This window comes from Styela clava, chromosome 9 (genome assembly GCF_964204865.1).
Source record: "Styela clava chromosome 9, kaStyClav1.hap1.2, whole genome shotgun sequence".
NCBI classification, from domain to species: domain Eukaryota; kingdom Metazoa; phylum Chordata; class Ascidiacea; order Stolidobranchia; family Styelidae; genus Styela; species Styela clava.
Window position 1 is genome coordinate 17,653,355 of NC_135258.1, and position 24,913 is coordinate 17,678,267.

Consider the following 24,913-nt stretch of genomic DNA (forward strand, 5'->3'; position numbering starts at 1 on the left):
CCGGAGTTTGGCAGGATCCATTCGGATACAGAAGTCACGCGAAAAGACTAATATAACGATCAATAGAGGTTGCGCGAGACTAACTCCCAATCCTTTCTCTATGCCTTTGCGCTAGTTGATCCGTATGCATGTAATGCAAGGATGCTGTAGCAAGAATAAAATACCATACTATGCAATTCAAGAGTCTGCTGTGCACACTAACACAAATATATTTCTGTAACGTTTCGTCTGACCAAAATCAGACTTCCCCGAAAATCAGACAAGCAGTTTACAACAATGACAAGAAAAGAGCAATCATGCAGTTTAAATATAGCGATAAATAAATTTGTTTGAAATTTATTGTGACCAAACAATGAAAAAACAATTATTGATATTCAGAAACAGATTGCGAAATAAAAAAATGCGATCGGTTCTCAGCATGGAATAATTGTTCCGCGGCGTGCTTGATTTCACAATAAATTTTACTAGAACATTTATCAATGTGTTCTAGGCTCCGATCTTGATAGGATCTTGATCTTGATATTTTCATTTTTATGTATCTAAACTCTAAAGTATAAGCATAGTTTCTCTGTGCTCCTGTCAAATTACATTTTCTGTAACTTATAAACCTCAAACTTAATAATGACGTAGTTCGAACATCTATATATAATTCAAATCAATATCATACAAAATTTACCTACATTTCATTATCTCATATAAATTTCAGCTTTGTGAAACACTTCTTGAAAGCGGGAAAGACAATTTATCATTATATCTAAAGACATGCGGGGTTATTCGTCCGATTATGCATCACTGAGAGAGGTGGCTGACTCGAGTCTAAAGAGCAAGTATGTTATTAAAATCTTTTCAATCTTTCTAATTTACATTCATCACCACTATTCACGGATCCCCACAATTAATTTTAAAATTGGTATCTATTACTATTCCTAAATAAGTTAAAATTACTTTACTTAATTTAAATGCTAAACATTTTAATAGGCTTAATACCAGGTGAATTTGCAACCCAATTTCCTAATTGAAAACCGGCATTATAAAATATTAAAACTAAAATCTAAAACGGAAGATATCACCATAAGTTTTGTTCTAGCAGTCTCACAGCAGATTGAAAACGCTTTTCAGACATTGTAAATTTGTGTTATGTTAGGATTTCTTTAAAATGTATACCATATAGAACAGGGGTCGGGAACCCATGGCTCGCGAGCCATATATGGCTCTTTTGGTGACGGCATATGGTTCCCAGAAAAATCTAATATTCTAAGACTAGGCTTACTATTATTTCGAGATTTCAAACTCTTTTATAGCCAAATTTGGCAGGAAATTCCCAATACGTTTGAGAACGCGCGCCCAGCACATGTCTATGTTATGTAAGATATTTACTAGACAGGCATTGTGACAAACAAGGGGATTCTGGAACATATATTGTGACATCACAAAGCGATATAGTTTTAAAAACACTACGGAGTAACCTAAACGAAAAAGGGTGATGAGTATCGTAGATTTCAACTTGGGCTGCAAGTGAGCAACCGTTCAAGGCCCGCAGCGACTACATGCAGCATCAGAAATCACATTAAATGTATATTGACATTGTATGTGTTGACTTTCGAGTAAACATTTCAGGTCTGATTAATTGAAGAAATGTTATATGGCTCGCACGGAAATGCAATTGAGAATATGTATATTTTATGGCTCTCTTGACCAAAAAGATTCCCGACCCCTGATATAGAAACTGAAATGGAAACACAGTAAATTGTTCGCGCGATGTACCTTTTGTCTATTTTGAAACTACCGATGGAGCCCAATACGACTTTTTCTCTGTATGTGACGATATATAAGATAATTAATGCAAAATATATCGAACATTTTTTTTTGCAATGTTTTAAATTACAATCGTTCGTATTTTGTCGATATCTTTAAAATAATTTTGAGTGCCGAAAAAACAAATCAAATTTGATTAACTTCAAAATACGATTCCGGTCTACTTATAGTTGGCAGTTTGGGACGTATTTCGTGCAATTTTCAAATAGTGATTTTTCATTTATTAAATAATCGTAAAAGTTTTCCCGACTAAAATTCGAGTAACGAAGAACACAAATAAATTACTATGACAAGATATTTTGAATGCTCGCACCGGCTATGAATTGAAATTTTTACTCGAGAGACAACTTTTTATCCTCTGCGATCTTACTTATATATAATGTCACATTTGAATTTGCGCTCGTTGTCATATTTCGACACTACTGATGTCAAATTTTATTAGTGTTATTACTTCTTTGGACAGTCACAAAATTGGACAAGTCAGTATTTTATTAAGTAATCGGAGCGCCTAAGTTTCTCCCACGGAGCACTTTGAGAACATATGCCTTAATAGACCAGGGAAGAAATTTTCGTAAAAGTGTTTGAAGTATCGTCGTACATGTTTAATAGCTGAGTTTTAGGCGGAGTATTGTACAATTTTAGCATCTCTTTGAAAATTAGCTGTTTGCATCTAATAATTAAATATTCACTCCAGCTCACCATATTAAGATTTTGTGTCAACGCTTCCGAGTGGCCAAAAACTTAATATGGATACGCATTATCGCAAAGTTACCTTATGTTCAGGCTTGTCCATGGTAAACGTGCCATGAGATGGGATGGGATAACACACCTTTGTATTTCCCATGGGACGCGTGGGACACGAAAACCATATGATTTTCAGGGAAATGATGGTAAAAATTTTCGTTATGGATTTCGTGTCCATATATTTGAGCATAGCTCTCTTGTTAGTTATAAAGAGCAAAACATATTCAGCATTAACAATATACTTCGTGAAAGGGCTGATGGACACATATATAATAGTTATGAATAAAAAGTTAACTAAGTCCGTTTTTTCGGGAAACCTGCTGACAAAGTATTATTTTTATTATATTGAGTATAAGCTCAGCTTCGGTTTGTCTGTCAAATGGAATTTTTTTTGGTAAACCCCCCAAATACTTTATAATATCATGATTCGGACTACTATCGTTTTTTGTGTGGCTAATGAGCGAATAAGACAAGAATGAATTTTAGCAATGAAAAACCGTGTTTTTGTTATATTACCGCCCAATATTCGGAATAAAACTTGCATTACTTTGTTCCAAATTTTGTCAAATTTTCGTCATTGTTGAGAAGGAACTTTTCCCCTTGTGTTTGCAGTAATACTGTTAGTTTAGGCACCAATGCGCGCTAATAATTTTATATGGCAAAGTCTTTAGAACCGGACCAGTGTTCATTTCTCAGTATCATTGGCATGAAATTTAATAGTATCAGCAATTATTCACTGGGGCAATGGTTTTCAAAGGGTGGAGCGCGCTATGCAAAAGGGGCGTAGACAATTTTTGAAGGGGCATGTAGCTAATTAAATCTATTTTTTGTTTGTTGGACTTAATCGTGCATTTCTTGGATATTTACATTCCATCCCCGTCCATCCCCGTATTTTCAAGGTATTTTTGAATGAAACATAATATTTGTTATATGTAGCTTATTGCTAGCTAGTTATTTTTGAGTTGTTGCGAGCATTTTCATAACAAGAGTTACATTGTAATCACCACAATTCGTAAAAATATTTTCATAGCTATACTATACTTATGAAAAAAAATTATACTCAAGATATAAGTACCAGTACTTCTTTATCGATTTCTCCTTGAATCCTCCCTTAAAAACGTCTACCTAACTGCTAGAACAGCATTGTATCAATAATAATATAGAGAGGAAATCATTAATTCTAAAACATTGAAACTCATTTCTGTGTATAATGAATTAAATTGAGTACACACTGAGTTTTGCGGATACAAGGATGTCTATATATCCTGTGTCATATTTATATTTATATTGCCTTCTTTTATTGATAGCATAGTCATTATTTTCTTGCATAGAATTTATTGATTTAATTTTCTGGGCCAATCTGGCTAATCTTATATATGTAATTTGAAAGTATTATGGTCTATGACCATGGTAGTAACCAGTTAACCGTGTCATTCGTGTTCCAAGCTAGAATTACATTAGCTTTCCAATAACGATGTGATATAAGTAATTCCAACCGAGTGTATCAATGTGAATTCTATACCATTTGGCACTGGTTAACTACGCCATGCAAGCCCCGAACTAAAATATCGTTTCAAGTGGCGATACTGTAACGCAGTGGTTCAAAAAATATGCTCAAGTTGCGACTTTTCGTGGAAACCGTATTAAACCGTACCTTCCAATAAAGGACCTTTTCTGCAATGAGTTTTATTTAAACGATCAAAAAAAACTAAACCAAAGTCAGTGAAATTGCATTTAATGGGATGGGAATACTTGCGTCTTTTTACAACTGTTACTAAACCTTGGTAAGATTTGTGAGCGCCGCACGCATTTCTCTCTCAACATTTACTCGAAATCGATATTTTGTTCGTATTACGACCATGGTCGCAAATCTTGCTTCGCATGAATACGAAATCGCAAAAGGGATCAGAGTGCGCAACGCTTTTTTTTTACCAATGAAGGATGATCCTTATTGAAGAAAATCCAAATTTCTTTTTACATCGATTTCGTTTAAAAACGACGAAGAAAAGCAGCAATGTTTTGTTGAAGCAAGATTTTGGCCAGTGAAACATGTTAGCTAATAAGCCCAAACGGCATTTAGTATCATCGCATCCCCAGTTGCAACAAAAATCACGAAATTTTACTACTTGAACGATCCAAAGTCAATGTACCCTACGTCGTACTTGCGTTTTTAGCCTTTTCTTGTTTAGTATCATTTTCACGCTTGTATTATTACTTTTTCTACGTGGCGCAAAAGAGATTCCGCAAAAAAAAAAAAATTTACGACGCCCACTTTGAAAACCACTGCTGTAACGTATCAATATGGCCGTAAATCCTATTGGTAAAAGTTCGTTCATGTTCATAACTTTTTGAATCTAGAAATATATTTCCTATTGCTATATCGTTGATTGCAGGTACTAATATGTTACGTTATTATGTGTATACATCTATATAAATGATCCAATAGAATAAATACACGGATTTGTCTATATTTCTTATGTTTTATTTATATGGGTATTACTTTATTGATAACATGGTTCTTAATATTCTGTGTAGAATTCACTTGTTTTTTTCCACAAAATAGTATCATACTATAAAAAAGAACCCGACTAAGCGCAGAAATGTATCTGTAAATTATCATGGTCTATATCAGTGGTTCCTAAACTTTTTATTCGCAGTAATATATACCCACCCAGTTTACAAAAACATTTGAGGTCAGAAACGAATATAATACAGAACAAATAAACAAGGTAAATCATAGTTTATAGTGTTTTTTTCAATGAGATATATAAGCTTATTGGTCTTTCAGAGAGTATTTTTTTTTTAATTTTTGGTGACATTTTCGTCAGCTACAATCTCAACTCACCCCGTTTACTAATTGAATGGCGATGTTTTGTTTTGATAGCACTTGTTTCATTGTTACAAACCCCTTCTCTACCACAAACGAGGTCGTAAATGAAAGAATCCAGGTTTCTGCCTTCTGTCAAAAGATACATCTTTATAAAAATCACGTATCGATGCATTTCTCAAATATAACATATTAATTTTACTTCCTCATTTCATTGCATTTCAAGGAGCTCCATTTAAATTAAATATTTTCTGCGCTATTGAACCCCTGCCCATTGCAGCGTGTTCTCATTCGTCGTATTATATTTAAATTGTAGGCTCGTTAAACGATTAACTAACCACTAAATTATCAGGTTATAATATAATTATAACCGCCCACTTTGGGAATCCCTGGTTTATACCACCTGGTAGTAAACAGTTAATAACTATGCCATTCATGTTCCAATCCAGAATCGCAATAAATTTTCAATACTGGTAATATTGGAGTGAGTCTAATCAAGTACATTAATATAACCGTGAATCTTACTACCTTCGATACTGGTTAACCATGTAATTTGTGTCCCAAACTGGAATTTTCAATAAGGATAATATATAAATTAGGCCAATTGTACACCCGACTTATACTTCCCTTGGTGGTCCTAGTAACCAATAACCATACAATTCATATTGATAAGTGTTCGAAGCTGGCAATCGATGGTAGTCCAAGTAACCATACGATTCATATTGATAAGTGTTCGAAGCTGGCATTCCTTGGTAGTTCAAGTAACCATACGGTTCTTATTGATAAGTGTTCGAAGCCGGCAATCCTTGGTAGTCCAAGTAACCATACGATTCATATTTATGAATGTTCGAAGTAGGTTGATAAGTGTTCGAAGCTGGCAATATTCCTAATGCGCTGTTATTAAGTGCGAGTATTCATATCTTATATTCATGCGTGTATGTAATATGTATGACGCTTTATTATTGCAAATATTACGACTCTAAAATCGTTTATCATGAGGTACCAAAGCTAACATGTCCTTATCATTCTGCATACCATATAACATTTTTTTTTTATCTTGAAACCCGTTTTCACCAGAGGGTATTAATGTAGTTGTTAATCCCCTCTCCCAAAATTCGTGTCCTAAGATTAATTTTCCTATGATATACTATAGCCGCAAATACCTTATAACCAGTATAGACCTTCATTGGTAGTGTTCCTAGAACCCATGCCCCTCATGTCCATAAGTTTTTAAATCTAGAAATATATTCCCTATTTCTTCATAGTTTATTTCGAGTATTAATATGTTATGTTCTTATAATGAATGTAGAATGTCTACAATCCCTGTGGCTGATTTAGAGGACCTCAATATTAGGTAAATATAACGCACAATGCCTGTGGTACACAAACATTTTAAGCCGTTCAAGTTTGGAATATCTCGCGTCTCGTGTAAATTACTTGTATATCTATCAATAAATAATATCTGCAATTTTTTCGGGAAACCTGCTGACAAAGTATTATTTTTATTATATTGAGTATAAGCTCAGCTTTGGTTTGTCTGTCAAATGGAATTTATTTTGGAAAATCCTCTAGTCTAAATACTGTATAATATCATGATTCGGACAACTATCGTTTTTTTCTGGCTAATAAGTAATTCCAACCGAGTGTATCAATGTGAATTCTATACGATTTGGCATTGGTTAACTACGCCATGCAAGCCCCAAAATAAAATATCGTTTTCAGTGGCGATACTGTAACGCAGCAAATTAGCAAATAATTTTATTTAAACGAAAAATTAATATTTTTATTTTTTTTAACTTCTAGTATAAGCTTAGCTACTCTGTGTCCATGTTAATTACAGCTCCAAAGATTGATAAGGACATAGTTTAAAAGACTATGTCTTTAACCAAATCTCTTTTCTGTATTTCTGTTAAATAGCATTTTTTGTGATTTAAATAACTTGATAGTGTCTTGGGTCAACGAAATTTAGTTTCACCTAAAGTTAGATGGACTCGGTATACACACGAACATAACATTGGATTGATTTTTTTTTTATGTATTTTTAATATAAGTTTACCTTTGCTTTACCTCTGCCAAACAGCACTTTTTGTGATTTATAAATCCCAAACTTGATAATGAAACTATATATTTATTTTCAGTTTTCTAAAACACTGCTTGAAAGAGTCATTGCATCAAACAGAATCGACATTGTTAATAGTCTGGTGCATCACGGAGTGAGATTGACGCCTATATAGTCTAAAGAGTAAAGAGCAAGTATATATGTAATCTTATAATCTTTTAATTCATATGTTGTCACGTATAAACTGATATATATATCATGTTCAATCCCGCTAGTCAGGAAGAGCTGCAAATATTTCAATTATCGCACAAGATGTCCAAAATATTATCCATTGGGAACCATTACATTAGACCGTTTTCCTTTATCAATTTTACCCTTTCATTTTTGTTTCGCGAGGCGAGATAAAAAGTGTAAAAGTTCCGTGGCCGAAAAAGTTTGAGAAACGCTGGTCTAGAACAGTAGTTTTTTTTTTACCTGGGTTCAATCGAATTTTTGGTGTTCGTTGGAGCTGTTCCAGGGGTTCGACGAGGGTCCTTCAAATTAACACAGTTTTATATTATGGCACTTTTCTATCACATCGTCTACAAATTATGCAAATTTAGCTACAGTTCATCTCAGATATTAGAACTTACACGTTCAACAACTAATAAATTAGCGATCAGTAGAGGTTGCGCGAGACTAACTCCCAATCCTTTCTCTATGCCTTTGCGCTAGTGGAATTTACCAATGTGTTTAACATTTATCAATGTGTTCTAGGCTCAGATCTTGATAGCCAGGGTCCTTTTAATGTGATTCTTTTAAAGGCGTTGAATTCTTTTTAGTATTGCTTCTAAATTCTTTTCTTGTGGTAGTTGTCGAGTCCGGAGTTTGGCAGGATCCATTCGGATACAGAAGTCACGCGAAAAGACTAATATAACGATCAATAGAGGTTGCGCGAGACTAACTCCCAATCCTTTCTCTATGCCTTTGCGCTAGTTGATCCGTATGCATGTAATGCAAGGATGCTGTAGCAAGAATAAAATACCATACTATGCAATTCAAGAGTCTGCTGTGCACACTAACACAAATATATTTCTGTAACGTTTCGTCTGACCAAAATCAGACTTCCCCGAAAATCAGACAAGCAGTTTACAACAATGACAAGAAAAGAGCAATCATGCAGTTTAAATATAGCGATAAATAAATTTGTTTGAAATTTATTGTGACCAAACAATGAAAAAACAATTATTGATATTCAGAAACAGATTGCGAAATAAAAAAATGCGATCGGTTCTCAGCATGGAATAATTGTTCCGCGGCGTGCTTGATTTCACAATAAATTTTACTAGAACATTTATCAATGTGTTCTAGGCTCCGATCTTGATAGGATCTTGATCTTGATATTTTCATTTTTATGTATCTAAACTCTAAAGTATAAGCATAGTTTCTCTGTGCTCCTGTCAAATTACATTTTCTGTAACTTATAAACCTCAAACTTAATAATGACGTAGTTCGAACATCTATATATAATTCAAATCAATATCATACAAAATTTACCTACATTTCATTATCTCATATAAATTTCAGCTTTGTGAAACACTTCTTGAAAGCGGGAAAGACAATTTATCATTATATCTAAAGACATGCGGGGTTATTCGTCCGATTATGCATCACTGAGAGAGGTGGCTGACTCGAGTCTAAAGAGCAAGTATGTTATTAAAATCTTTTCAATCTTTCTAATTTACATTCATCACCACTATTCACGGATCCCCACAATTAATTTTAAAATTGGTATCTATTACTATTCCTAAATAAGTTAAAATTACTTTACTTAATTTAAATGCTAAACATTTTAATAGGCTTAATACCAGGTGAATTTGCAACCCAATTTCCTAATTGAAAACCGGCATTATAAAATATTAAAACTAAAATCTAAAACGGAAGATATCACCATAAGTTTTGTTCTAGCAGTCTCACAGCAGATTGAAAACGCTTTTCAGACATTGTAAATTTGTGTTATGTTAGGATTTCTTTAAAATGTATACCATATAGAACAGGGGTCGGGAACCCATGGCTCGCGAGCCATATATGGCTCTTTTGGTGACGGCATATGGTTCCCAGAAAAATCTAATATTCTAAGACTAGGCTTACTATTATTTCGAGATTTCAAACTCTTTTATAGCCAAATTTGGCAGGAAATTCCCAATACGTTTGAGAACGCGCGCCCAGCACATGTCTATGTTATGTAAGATATTTACTAGACAGGCATTGTGACAAACAAGGGGATTCTGGAACATATATTGTGACATCACAAAGCGATATAGTTTTAAAAACACTACGGAGTAACCTAAACGAAAAAGGGTGATGAGTATCGTAGATTTCAACTTGGGCTGCAAGTGAGCAACCGTTCAAGGCCCGCAGCGACTACATGCAGCATCAGAAATCACATTAAATGTATATTGACATTGTATGTGTTGACTTTCGAGTAAACATTTCAGGTCTGATTAATTGAAGAAATGTTATATGGCTCGCACGGAAATGCAATTGAGAATATGTATATTTTATGGCTCTCTTGACCAAAAAGATTCCCGACCCCTGATATAGAAACTGAAATGGAAACACAGTAAATTGTTCGCGCGATGTACCTTTTGTCTATTTTGAAACTACCGATGGAGCCCAATACGACTTTTTCTCTGTATGTGACGATATATAAGATAATTAATGCAAAATATATCGAACATTTTTTTTTGCAATGTTTTAAATTACAATCGTTCGTATTTTGTCGATATCTTTAAAATAATTTTGAGTGCCGAAAAAACAAATCAAATTTGATTAACTTCAAAATACGATTCCGGTCTACTTATAGTTGGCAGTTTGGGACGTATTTCGTGCAATTTTCAAATAGTGATTTTTCATTTATTAAATAATCGTAAAAGTTTTCCCGACTAAAATTCGAGTAACGAAGAACACAAATAAATTACTATGACAAGATATTTTGAATGCTCGCACCGGCTATGAATTGAAATTTTTACTCGAGAGACAACTTTTTATCCTCTGCGATCTTACTTATATATAATGTCACATTTGAATTTGCGCTCGTTGTCATATTTCGACACTACTGATGTCAAATTTTATTAGTGTTATTACTTCTTTGGACAGTCACAAAATTGGACAAGTCAGTATTTTATTAAGTAATCGGAGCGCCTAAGTTTCTCCCACGGAGCACTTTGAGAACATATGCCTTAATAGACCAGGGAAGAAATTTTCGTAAAAGTGTTTGAAGTATCGTCGTACATGTTTAATAGCTGAGTTTTAGGCGGAGTATTGTACAATTTTAGCATCTCTTTGAAAATTAGCTGTTTGCATCTAATAATTAAATATTCACTCCAGCTCACCATATTAAGATTTTGTGTCAACGCTTCCGAGTGGCCAAAAACTTAATATGGATACGCATTATCGCAAAGTTACCTTATGTTCAGGCTTGTCCATGGTAAACGTGCCATGAGATGGGATGGGATAACACACCTTTGTATTTCCCATGGGACGCGTGGGACACGAAAACCATATGATTTTCAGGGAAATGATGGTAAAAATTTTCGTTATGGATTTCGTGTCCATATATTTGAGCATAGCTCTCTTGTTAGTTATAAAGAGCAAAACATATTCAGCATTAACAATATACTTCGTGAAAGGGCTGATGGACACATATATAATAGTTATGAATAAAAAGTTAACTAAGTCCGTTTTTTCGGGAAACCTGCTGACAAAGTATTATTTTTATTATATTGAGTATAAGCTCAGCTTCGGTTTGTCTGTCAAATGGAATTTTTTTTGGTAAACCCCCCAAATACTTTATAATATCATGATTCGGACTACTATCGTTTTTTGTGTGGCTAATGAGCGAATAAGACAAGAATGAATTTTAGCAATGAAAAACCGTGTTTTTGTTATATTACCGCCCAATATTCGGAATGAAACTTGCATTACTTTGTTCCAAATTTTGTCAAATTTTCGTCATTGTTGAGAAGGAACTTTTCCCCTTGTGTTTGCAGTAATACTGTTAGTTTAGGCACCAATGCGCGCTAATAATTTTATATGGCAAAGTCTTTAGAACCGGACCAGTGTTCATTTCTCAGTATCATTGGCATGAAATTTAATAGTATCAGCAATTATTCACTGGGGCAATGGTTTTCAAAGGGTGGAGCGCGCTATGCAAAAGGGGCGTAGACAATTTTTGAAGGGGCATGTAGCTAATTAAATCTATTTTTTGTTTGTTGGACTTAATCGTGCATTTCTTGGATATTTACATTCCATCCCCGTCCATCCCCGTATTTTCAAGGTATTTTTGAATGAAACATAATATTTGTTATATGTAGCTTATTGCTAGCTAGTTATTTTTGAGTTGTTGCGAGCATTTTCATAACAAGAGTTACATTGTAATCACCACAATTCGTAAAAATATTTTCATAGCTATACTATACTTATGAAAAAAAATTATACTCAAGATATAAGTACCAGTACTTCTTTATCGATTTCTCCTTGAATCCTCCCTTAAAAACGTCTACCTAACTGCTAGAACAGCATTGTATCAATAATAATATAGAGAGGAAATCATTAATTCTAAAACATTGAAACTCATTTCTGTGTATAATGAATTAAATTGAGTACACACTGAGTTTTGCGGATACAAGGATGTCTATATATCCTGTGTCATATTTATATTTATATTGCCTTCTTTTATTGATAGCATAGTCATTATTTTCTTGCATAGAATTTATTGATTTAATTTTCTGGGCCAATCTGGCTAATCTTATATATGTAATTTGAAAGTATTATGGTCTATGACCATGGTAGTAACCAGTTAACCGTGTCATTCGTGTTCCAAGCTAGAATTACATTAGCTTTCCAATAACGATGTGATATAAGTAATTCCAACCGAGTGTATCAATGTGAATTCTATACCATTTGGCACTGGTTAACTACGCCATGCAAGCCCCGAACTAAAATATCGTTTCAAGTGGCGATACTGTAACGCAGTGGTTCAAAAAATATGCTCAAGTTGCGACTTTTCGTGGAAACCGTATTAAACCGTACCTTCCAATAAAGGACCTTTTCTGCAATGAGTTTTATTTAAACGATCAAAAAAAACTAAACCAAAGTCAGTGAAATTGCATTTAATGGGATGGGAATACTTGCGTCTTTTTACAACTGTTACTAAACCTTGGTAAGATTTGTGAGCGCCGCACGCATTTCTCTCTCAACATTTACTCGAAATCGATATTTTGTTCGTATTACGACCATGGTCGCAAATCTTGCTTCGCATGAATACGAAATCGCAAAAGGGATCAGAGTGCGCAACGCTTTTTTTTTACCAATGAAGGATGATCCTTATTGAAGAAAATCCAAATTTCTTTTTACATCGATTTCGTTTAAAAACGACGAAGAAAAGCAGCAATGTTTTGTTGAAGCAAGATTTTGGCCAGTGAAACATGTTAGCTAATAAGCCCAAACGGCATTTAGTATCATCGCATCCCCAGTTGCAACAAAAATCACGAAATTTTACTACTTGAACGATCCAAAGTCAATGTACCCTACGTCGTACTTGCGTTTTTAGCCTTTTCTTGTTTAGTATCATTTTCACGCTTGTATTATTACTTTTTCTACGTGGCGCAAAAGAGATTCCGCAAAAAAAAAAAAATTTACGACGCCCACTTTGAAAACCACTGCTGTAACGTATCAATATGGCCGTAAATCCTATTGGTAAAAGTTCGTTCATGTTCATAACTTTTTGAATCTAGAAATATATTTCCTATTGCTATATCGTTGATTGCAGGTACTAATATGTTACGTTATTATGTGTATACATCTATATAAATGATCCAATAGAATAAATACACGGATTTGTCTATATTTCTTATGTTTTATTTATATGGGTATTACTTTATTGATAACATGGTTCTTAATATTCTGTGTAGAATTCACTTGTTTTTTTCCACAAAATAGTATCATACTATAAAAAAGAACCCGACTAAGCGCAGAAATGTATCTGTAAATTATCATGGTCTATATCAGTGGTTCCTAAACTTTTTATTCGCAGTAATATATACCCACCCAGTTTACAAAAACATTTGAGGTCAGAAACGAATATAATACAGAACAAATAAACAAGGTAAATCATAGTTTATAGTGTTTTTTTCAATGAGATATATAAGCTTATTGGTCTTCCAGAGAGTATTTTTTTTTTAATTTTTGGTGACATTTTCGTCAGCCACAATCTCAACTCACCCCGTTTACTAATTGAATGGCGATGTTTTGTTTTGATAGCACTTGTTTCATTGTTACAAACCCCTTCTCTACCACAAACGAGGTCGTAAATGAAAGAATCCAGGTTTCTGCCTTCTGTCAAAAGATACATCTTTATAAAAAACACGTATCGATGCATTTCTCAAATATAACATATGAATTTTATTTCCTCATTTCATTGCATTTCAAGGAGCTCCATTTAAATTAAATTTTTTCTGCGCTATTGAACCCCTGCCCATTGCAGCGTGTTCTCATTCGTCGTATTATATTTAAATTGTAGGCTCGTTAAACGATTAACTCTCTTCACTAAATTATCAGGTTATAATATAATTATAACCGCCCACTTTGGGAATCCCTGGTTTATACCACCTGTTAGTAAACAGTTAATAACTATGCCATTCATGTTCCAATCCAGAATCGCAATAAATTTTCAATACTGGTAATATTGGAGTGAGTCTAATCAAGTACATTAATATAACCGTGAATCTTACTACCTTCGATACTGGTTAACCATGTAATTTGTGTCCCAAACTGGAATTTTCAATAAGGATAATATATAAATTAGGCCAATTGTACACCCGACTTATACTTCCCTTGGTAGTCCTAGTAACCAATAACCATACAATTCATATTGATAAGTGTTCGAAGCTGGCAATCGATGGTAGTCCAAGTAACCATACGATTCATATTGATAAGTGTTCGAAGCTGGCATTCCTTGGTAGTTCAAGTAACCATACGATTCATATTGATAAGTGTTCGAAGCCGGCAATCCTTGGTAGTCCAAGTAACCATACGATTCATATTTATGAATGTTCGAAGTAGGTTGATAAGTGTTCGAAGCTGGCAATATTCCTAATGCGCTGTTATTAAGTGCGAGTATTCATATCTTATATTCATGCGTGTATGTAATATGTATGACGCTTTATTATTGCAAATATTACGACTCTAAAATCGTTAATCATGAGGTACCAAAGCTAACATGTCCTTATCCTTCTGCATACCATATAACATTTTTTTTTATCTTGAAACCCGTTTTCACCAGAGGGTATTAATGTAGTTGTTAATCCCCTCTCCCAAAATTCGTGTCCTAAAATTAATTTCCTATGATATACTATAGCCGCAAATACCTTATAACCAGTATAGACCTTCATTGGTAGTGTTCCTAGAACCCATGCCCCTCATGTCCATAAGTTTTCAAATCTAGAAATATATTCCCTATTTCTTCATAGTTTATTTCGAGTATTAATATGTTATGTTCTTATAATGAATGTAGAATGTCTACAATCCCTGTGGCTAATTTAGAGGACCTCAATATTAGGTAAATATAACGCACAATGCCTGTGGTACACAAACATTTTAAGCCGTTCAAGTTTGGAATATCTCGCGTCTCGTGTAAATTACTTGTATATCTATCAATAAATAATATCTGCAATTTTTTCGGGAAACCTGCTGACAAAGTATTATTTTTATTATATTGAGTATAAGCTCAGCTTTGGTTTGTCTGTCAAATGGAATTTATTTTGGAAAATCCTCTAGTCTAAATACTGTATAATATCATGATTCGGACAACTATCGTTTTTTTCTGGCTAATAAGTAATTCCAACCGAGTGTATCAATGTGAATTCTATACGATTCGGCATTGGTTAACCACGCCATGCAAGCCCCAAAATAAAATATCGTTTCCAGTGGCGATACTGTAACGCAGCAAATCAGCAAATAATTTTATTTAAACGAAAAATTAATATTTTTATTTTTTTTAACTTCTAGTATAAGCTTAGCTACTCTGTGTCCATGTTAATTACAGCTCCAAAGATTGATAAGGACATAGTTTAAAAGACTATGTCTTTAACCAAATCTCTTTTCTGTATTTCTGTTAAATAGCATTTTTTGTGATTTAAATAACTTGATAGTGTCTTGGGTCAACGAAATTTAGTTTCACCTAAAGTTAGATGGAGTCGGTATACACACGAACATAACATTGGATTGATTTTTTTTTATGTATTTTTAATATAAGTTTACCTTTGCTTTACCTCTGCCAAACAGCACTTTTTGTGATTTATAAATCCCAAACTTGATAATGAAACTATATATTTATTTTCAGTTTTCTAAAACACTGCTTGAAAGAGTCATTGCATCAAACAGAATCGACATTGTTAATAGTCTGGTGCATCACGGAGTGAGATTGACGCCTATATAGTCTAAAGAGTAAAGAGCAAGTATATATGTAATCTTATAATCTTTTAATTCATATTTTGTCACGTATAAACTGATATATATATCATGTTCAATCCCGCTAGTCAGGAAGAGCTGCAAATATTTCAATTATCGCACAAGATGTCCAAAATATTATCCATTGGGAACCATTACATTAGACCGTTTTCCTTTATCAATTTTACCCTTTCATTTTTGTTTCGCGAGGCGAGATAAAAAGTGTAAAAGTTCCGTGGCCGAAAAACTTTGGGAAACGCTGGTCTAGAACAGTAGTTTTTTTTTACCTGGGTTCAATCGAATTTTTGGTGTTCGTTGGAGCTGTCCCAGGGGTTCGACGAGGGTCCTTCAAATTAACACAGTTTTATATTACGGCACTTTTCTATCACATCGTCTACAAATTATGCAAATTTAGCTACAGTTCATCTCAGATATTAGAACTTACATGTTCAACAACTAATAAATTAGCGATCAGTAGAGGTTGCGCGAGACTAACTCCCAATCCTTTCTCTATGCCTTTGCGCTAGTGGAATTTACCAATGTGTTTAACATTTATAAATGTGTTCTAGGCTCAGATCTTGATAGCCAGGGTCCTTTTAATGTGATTCTTTTAAAAGCGTTGAATTCTTTTTAGTATTGCTTCTAAATTCTTTTCTTGTGGTAGTTGTCGAGTCCGGAGTTTGGCAGGATCCATTCGGATGCAGAAGTCACGCGAAAAGACTAATATAACGATCAGTAGAGGTTGCGCGAGACTAACTCCCAATCCTTCCTCTATGCCTGTGCGCTAGTGGATCCGTATGCATGTAATGCAAGGATGCTGTAGCAAGAATGAAATACCATACTATGCAATTCAAGAGTCTGCTGTGCACACTAACACAAATATATTTCTGTAACGTTTCGTCTGACCAAAATCAGACTTCCCCAAAAATCAGACAAGCAGTTTACAACAATGACAAGAAAAGAGCAATCATGCAGTTTAAATATAGCGATAAATAAATTTGTTTGAAATTAATTGTGACCAAGCAATGAAAAAACAACTATTAATATTCAGAAACAGATTACGAAATAAAAAAATGCGATCGGTTCTCAGCATGGAATAATTGTTCCGCGGCGTGCTTGATTTCACAATAAGTTTTACTAGAACATTTATCAATGTGTTCTAGGCTCCGATCTTGATAGGATCTTGATCTTGATATTTTCATTTTTATGTATCTAAACTCTAAAGTATAAGCATAGTTTCTCTGTGCTCCTGTCAAATTACATTTTCTGTAACTTATAAACCTCAAACTTAATAATGACGTAGTTCGAACATCTATATATAATTCAAATCAATATCATACAAAATTTACCTACATTTTATTATCTCATATAAATTTCAGCTTTGTGAAACACTTCTTGAAAGCGGGAAAGACAATTTATCATTATATCTAAAGACATGCGGGGTTATTCGTCCGATTATGCATCACTGAGAGAGGTGGCTGACTCGAGTCTAAAGAGCAAGTATGTTATTAAAATCTTTTCAATCTTTCTAATTTACATTCATCACCACTATTCACGGATCCCCACAATTAATTTTAAAATTGGTATCTATTACTATTCCTAAATAAGTTAAAATTACTTTACTTAATTTAAATGCTAAACATTTTATTAGGCTTAATACCAGGTGAATTTGCAACCCAATTTCCTAATTGAAAACCGGCATTATAAAATATTAAAACTAAAATCTAAAACGGAAGATATCACCATAAGTTTTGTTCTAGCAGTCTCACAGCAGATTGAAAACGCTTTTCAGACATTGTAAATTTGTGTTATGTTAGGATTTCTTTAAAATGTATACCATATAGAACAGGGGTCGGGAACCCATGGCTCGCGAGCCATATATGGCTCTTTTGGTGACGGCATATGGTTCCCAGAAAAATCTAATATTCTAAGACTAGGCTTACTATTGTTTCGAGATTTCAAACTCTTTTATAGCCAAATTTGGCAGGAAATTCCCAATACGTTTGAGAACGCGCGCCCAGCACATGTCTATGTTATGTAAGATATTTACTAGACAGGCATTGTGACAAACAAGGGGATTCTGGAACATATATTGTGACATCACAAAGCGATATAGTTTTAAAAACACTACGGAGTAACCTAAACGAAAAAGGGTGATGAGTATCGTAGATTTCAACTTGGGCTGCAAGTGAGCAACCGTTCAAGGCCCGCAGCGACTACATGCAGCATCAGAAATCACATTAAATGTATATTGACATTGTATGTGTTGACTTTCGAGTAAACATTTCAGGTCTGATTAATTGAAGAAATGTTATATGGCTCGCACGGAAATGCAATTGAGAATATGTATATTTTATGGCTCTCTTGACCAAAAAGATTCCCGACCCCTGATATAGAAACTGAAATGGAAACACAGTAAATTGTTCGCGCGATGTACCTTTTGTCTATTTTGAAACTACCGATGGAGCCCAATACGACTTTTTCTCTGTATGTGACGATATATAAGATAATTAATGCAAAATATATCGAACATTTTTTTTTGCAATGTTTTAAATTACAATCGTTCGTATTTTGTCGATATCTTTAAAATAATTTTGAGTGCCGAAAAAACAAATCAAATTTGATTAACTTCAAAATACGATTCCGGTCTACTTATAGTTGGCAGTTTGGGACGTATTTCGTGCAATTTTCAAATAGTGATTTTTCATTTATTAAATAATCGTAAAAGTTTTCCCGACTAAAATTCGAGTAACGAAGAACACAAATAAATTACTATGACAAGATATTTTGAATGCTCGCACCGGCTATGAATTGAAATTTTTACTCGAGAGACAACTTTTTATCCTCTGCGATCTTACTTATATATAATGTCACATTTGAATTTGCGCTCGTTGTCATATTTCGACACTACTGATGTCAAATTTTATTAGTGTTATTACTTCTTTGGACAGTCACAAAATTGGACAAGTCAGTATTTTATTAAGTAATCGGAGCGCCTAAGTTTCTCCCACGGAGCACTTTGAGACCATATGCCTTAATAGACCAGGGAAGAAATTTTCGTAAAAGTGTTTGAAGTATCGTTGTACATGTTTAATAGCTGAGTTTTAGGCGGAATATTGTACAATTTTAGCATCTCTTTGAAAATTAGCTGTTTGCATCTAATAATTAAATATTCACTCCAGCTCACCATATTAAGATTTTGTGTCAACGCTTCCGAGCGGCCAAAAACTTAATATGGATACGCATTATCGCAAAGTTACCTTATGTCCAGGCTTGTCCATGGGAAACGTGCCATGAGATGGGATGGGATAACACACCTTTGTATTTCCCATGGGACGCGTGGGACACGAAAATCATATGATTTTCAGGGAAATGATGGTAAAAATTTTCGTTATGGATTTCGTGTCCATATATTTGAGCATAGCTCTCTTGTTAGTTATAAAGAGCAAAACATATTCAGCATTAACAATATACTTCGTGAAAGGGCTGATGGACACATATATAACAGTTATGAATAAAAAGTTAACTAAGTCCGTTTTTTCGGGAAACCTGCTGACAAAGTATTATTTTTATTATATTGAGTATAAGCTCAGCTTCGGTTTGTCTGTCAAATGGAATTTTTTTTGGTAAACCCCCCAAATACTTTATAATATCATGATTCGGACAACTATCGTTTTTTTGTGGCTAATGAGCGAATAAGACAAGAATGAATTTTAGCAATAAAAAACCGTGTTTTTGTTATATTACCGCCCAATATTCGGAATAAAACTTGCATTACTTTGTTCCAAATTTTGTCAAATTTTCGTCATTGTTAAGAAGGAGCTTTTCCCCTTGTGTTTGCAGTAATACTGTTAGTTTAGGCACCAATACGCGCTAATAATTTTATATGGCAAAGTCTTTAGAACCGGACCAGTGTTCATTTCTCAGTATCGTTGGCATGAAATTTAATAGTATCAGCAATTATTCACTGGGGCAATGGTTTTCAAAGGGTGGAGCGCGCTATGCAAAAGGGGCGTAGACAATTTTTGAGGGGGCATGTAGCTAATTAAATCTATTTTTTGTTTGTTGGACTTAATCGTGCATTTTTCGAATATTTACATTCCATCCCCGTCCATCCCCGTATTTTCAAGGTATTTTTGAATGAAACATAATATTTGTTATATGTAGCTTATTGCTAGCTAGTTATTTTTGAGTTGTTGCGAGCATTTTCATAACAAGAGTTACATTGTAATCACCACAATTCGTAAAAATATTTTCATAGCTATACTATACTTATGAAAAAAAATTATACTCAAGATATAAGTACCAGTACTTCTTTATCGATTTCTCCTTGAATCCTCCCTTGAAAACGTCTACCTAACTGCTAGAACAGCATTGTATCAATAATAATATAGAGAGGAAATCATTAATTCTAAAACATTGAAACTCATTCTATGTATAATGAATTAAATTGAGTACACACTGAGTTTTGCGGATACAAGGATGTCTATATATCCTGTGTCATATTTATATGTATATTGCCTTCTTTTATTGATAGCATAGTCATTATTTTCTTGCATAGAATTTATTGATTTAATTTTCTGGGCCAATCTGGCTAATCTTATATATGTAATTTGAAAGTATCATGGTCTATGACCATGGTAGTAACCAGTTAACCGTGTCATTCGTGTTCCAAGCTAGAATTACATTAGCTTTCCAATAACGATGTGATATAAGTAATTCCAACCGAGTGTATCAATGTGAATTTTATACCATTTGGCACTGGTTGACTACGCCATGCAAGCCCCGAACTAAAATATCGTTTCAAGTGGCGATACTGTAACGCAGTGGTTCTCAAACTTCTTCGTATTGTGACACCCTCCAAAAAATATGCTCAAGTTGCGACTTTTCGTGGAAACCGTATTAAACCGTACCTTCCAATAAAGGACCTTTTTTGCAATGAGTTTTATTTAAACGATCAAAAAAAACTAAACCAAAGTCAGTGAAATTGCATTTAATGGGATGGGAATACTTGCGTCTTTTTACAACTGTTACTAAACCTTGGTAAGATTTGTGAGCGCCGCACGCATTTCTCTCTCAACATTTACTCGAGATCGATATTTTGTTCGTATTACGACCATGGTCGCAAATCTTGCTTCGCATGAATACGAAATCGCAAAAGGGATCAGAGTGCGCAACGCTTTTTTTTTTACCAATGAAGGATGATCCTTATTGAAGAAAATTCAAATTTCTTTTTACATCGATTTCAAGCATCGAAGCCCAAGCGGCATTTAGTATCATCGCATTCCCAGTTGCAACAAAAATCACGGAATTTTACTACTTGAACGATCCAAAGTCAATGTAGCCTACGTCGTACTTGCGTTTTTAGCCTTTTCTTGTTTAGTATCATTTTCACGCTTGTATTATTACTTTTTCTACGTGGCGCAAAAGAGATTCCGCAAAAAAAAAAATTTACGACGCCCACTTTGAAAACCACTGCTGTAACGTATCAATATGGCCGTAAATCCTATTGGTAATAGTTCGTTCATGTTCATAACTGTCTGAATCTAGAAATATATTTCCTATTGGTAATAGTTCGTTCATATTCATAACTTTTTGAATCTAGAAATATATTTCCTATTGCTATATCGTTGATTGCAGGTACTAATATGTTACGTTATTATGTGTATACATCTATATAAATGATCCAATAGAATAAATACACGGATTTGTCTATATTTCTTATGTTTTATTTATATGGGTATTACTTTATTGATAACATGGTTCTTAATATTCTGTGTAGAATTTACTTGTTTTTTTTCACAAAATAGTATCATACTATAAAAAAGAACCCGACTAAGCGCAGAAATGTATCTGTAAATTATCATGGTCTATATCAGTGGTTCCTAAACTTTTTATTCGCAGTAATATATACCCACCCAGTTTACAAAAACATTTGAGGTCAGAAACGAATATAATACAGAACAAATGAACAAGGTAAATCATAGTTTATAGTGTTTTTTTCAATGAGATATATAAGCTTATTGGTCTTCCAGAGAGTATTTTTTTTTTAATTTTTGGTGACATTTTCGTCAGCCACAATCTCAACTCACCCCGTTTACTAATTGAATGGCGATGTTTTTTTGATAGCACTTGTTTCATTGTTACAAACCCCTTCTCTACCACAAACGAGGTCGTAAATGAAAGAATCCAGGTTTCTGCCTTCTGTCAAAAGATACATCTTTATAAAAATCACGTATTGATGCATTTCCCAAATATAACATAAGAATTTTATTTCCTCATTTCATTGCATTTCAAGGAGCTCCATTTAAATTAAATATTTTCTGCGCTATTGAACCCCTGCTCATTGCAGCGTGTTCTCATTCGTCGTATTATATTTAAATTGTAGGCTCGTTAAACATTCAACTCTTCACTAAATTATCAGGTTATAATATATCCCTGGTTTATACCACCTGGTAGTAAACAGTTAATAACTATGCCATTCATGTTCCAATCCAGAATCGCAATAAATTTTCAATACTGGTAATATTGGAGTGAGTCTAATCAAGTACATTAATATAACCGTGAATCTTACTACCTTCGATACTGGTTAACCATGTAATTTGTGTCCCAAACTGGAATTTTCAATAAGAATAATATATAAATTAGGCCAATTGTACACCCGACTTATACTTACCTTGGTAGTCCTAGTAACCAATAACCATACAATTCATATTGATAAGTGTTCGAAGCTGGCATTCTTTGGTAGTTCAAGTAACCATACGGTTCATATTGATAAGTGATCGAAGCCGGCAATCCTTGGTAGTCCAAGTAACCATACGATTCATATTTATGAATGTTCGAAGTAGGTTGATAAGTGTTCGAAGCTGGCAATATTCCTAATGCGCTGTTATTAAGTGCGAGTATTCATATCTTATATTCATGCGTGTATGTAATATGTATGACGCCTTAATATTGCAAATATTACGACTCTAAAATCGTTTATCATGAGGTACCAAAGCTAACATGTCCTTATCATTCTGCATACCATATAACATTTTTTTTTATCTTGAATCCCGTTTTCACCAGAGGGTATTAATGTAGTTGTTAATCCCCTCTCCCAAAATTCGTGTCCTAAAATTAAATTTCCTATGATATACTATAGCCGCAAATACCTTATAACCAGTATAGACCTTCATTGGTAGTGTTTCTAGAACCCATGCCCCTCATGTCCATAAGTTTTCAAATCTAGAAATCATTCCCTATTTCTTCATAGTTTATTTCGAGTATTAATATGTTATGTTCTTATAATGAATGTAGAATGTCTACAATCCCTGTGGCTAATTTAGAGGACCTCAATATTAGGTAAATATAACGCACAATGCCTGTGGTACACAAACATTTTAAGCCGTTCAAGTTTGGAATATCTCGCGTCTCTTGTAAATTACTTGTATATCTATCAGTAAATAATATCTGCAATTTTTTCGGGAAACCTGCTGACAAAGTATTATTTTTATTATATTGAGTATAAGCTCAGCTTTGGTTTGTCTGTCAAATGGAATTTATTTTGGAAAATCCTCTAGTCTAAATACTGTATAATATCATGATTCGGACAACTATCGTTTTTTTCTGGCTAATAAGTAATTCCAACCGAGTGTATCAATGTGAATTCTATACGATTTGGCATTGGTTAACTACGCCATGCAAGCCCCAAAATAAAATATCGTTTCCAGTGGCGATACTGTAACGCAGCAAATCAGCAAATAATTTTATTTAAACGAAAAATTAATATTTTTATTTTTTTTTAACTTCTAGTATAAGCTTAGCTACTCTGTGTCCATGTTAATTACAGCTCCAAAGATTGAGATAAGGACAAAGTTTAAACAACTATGTCTTTAACCAAATCTCTTTTCTGTATTTCTGTTAAATAGCATTTTTTGTGATTTAAATAACTTGATAGTTTTAGAGACTCGGTATACACATGAACATAACATTGGATTGATTTTTTTTTATGTATTTTTAATATAAGTTTACCTTTGCTTTACCTCTGCCAAACAGCACTTTTTGTGATTTATAAATCCCAAACTTGATAATGAAACTATATATTTATTTTCAGTTTTCTAAAACACTGCTTGAAAGAGTCATTGCATCAAATAGAATCGACATTGTTAATAGTCTGGTGCATCACGGAGTGAGATTGACGCCTATATAGTCTAAAGAGTAAAGAGCAAGTATATATGTAATCTTATAATCTTTTAATTCATATTTTGTCACGTATAAACTGATATATATATCATGTTCAATCCCGCTAGTCAGGAAGAGCTGCAAATATTTCAATTATCGCACAAGATGTCCAAAATATTATCCATTGGGAACCATTACATTAGACCGTTTTCCTTTATCAATTTTACCCTTTCATTTTTGTTTCGCGAGGCGAGATAAAAAGTGTAAAAGTTCCGTGGCCGAAAAAGTTTGGGAAACGCTGGTCTAGATCAGTAGTTTTTTTTTTTACCTGGGTTCAATCGAATTTTTGGTGTTCGTTGGAGCTGTTCCAGGGGTTCGACGAGGGTCCTTCAAATTAACACAGTTTTATATTATGGTACTTTTCTATCACATCGTCTACAAATTATGCAAATTTAGCTACAGTTCATCTCAGATATTAGAACTTACACGTTCAACAACTAATAAATTAGCGATCAGTAGAGGTTGCGCGAGACTAACTTCCAATCCTTTCTCTATGCCTTTGCGCTAGTGGAATTTACCAATGTGTTTAACATTTATCAATGTGTTCTAGGCTCAGATCTTCATAGCCAGGGTCTTTTTAATCATGCAGCAATCATGCAGTTTAAATATAGCGATAAATAAATTTGTTTGAAATTAATTGTGACCAAACAATGAAAAAACAATTATTGATATTCAGAAACAGATTGCGAAATAAAAAAATGCGATCGGTTCTCAGCATGGAATAATTGTTCCGCGGCGTGCTTGATTTCACAATA

General features: G+C 33.8%; 1 protein-coding gene and 1 long non-coding RNA gene across 5 annotated transcripts in view; one reads left to right on the forward strand and one right to left on the reverse strand.

The window, feature by feature from the left end:
• The window catches only part of LOC144427380 (E3 SUMO-protein ligase RanBP2-like), a 189,085-nt gene that overhangs the window by 73,259 nt on the left and 90,913 nt on the right, over positions 1-24,913 (reverse strand). The window lies entirely within an intron of this gene.
• Positions 704-24,486, forward strand: LOC144427113 (uncharacterized). 2 transcript variants are annotated; one of them, XR_013477748.1, is made up of 6 exons: positions 704-827; positions 7,525-7,647; positions 9,012-9,132; positions 15,829-15,951; positions 17,315-17,435; positions 24,031-24,486. It is a non-coding gene; the product is annotated as an uncharacterized LOC144427113 (long non-coding RNA). The 2 variants fall into 2 exon arrangements; XR_013477749.1 differs by having other exon boundaries at positions 7,525-7,639.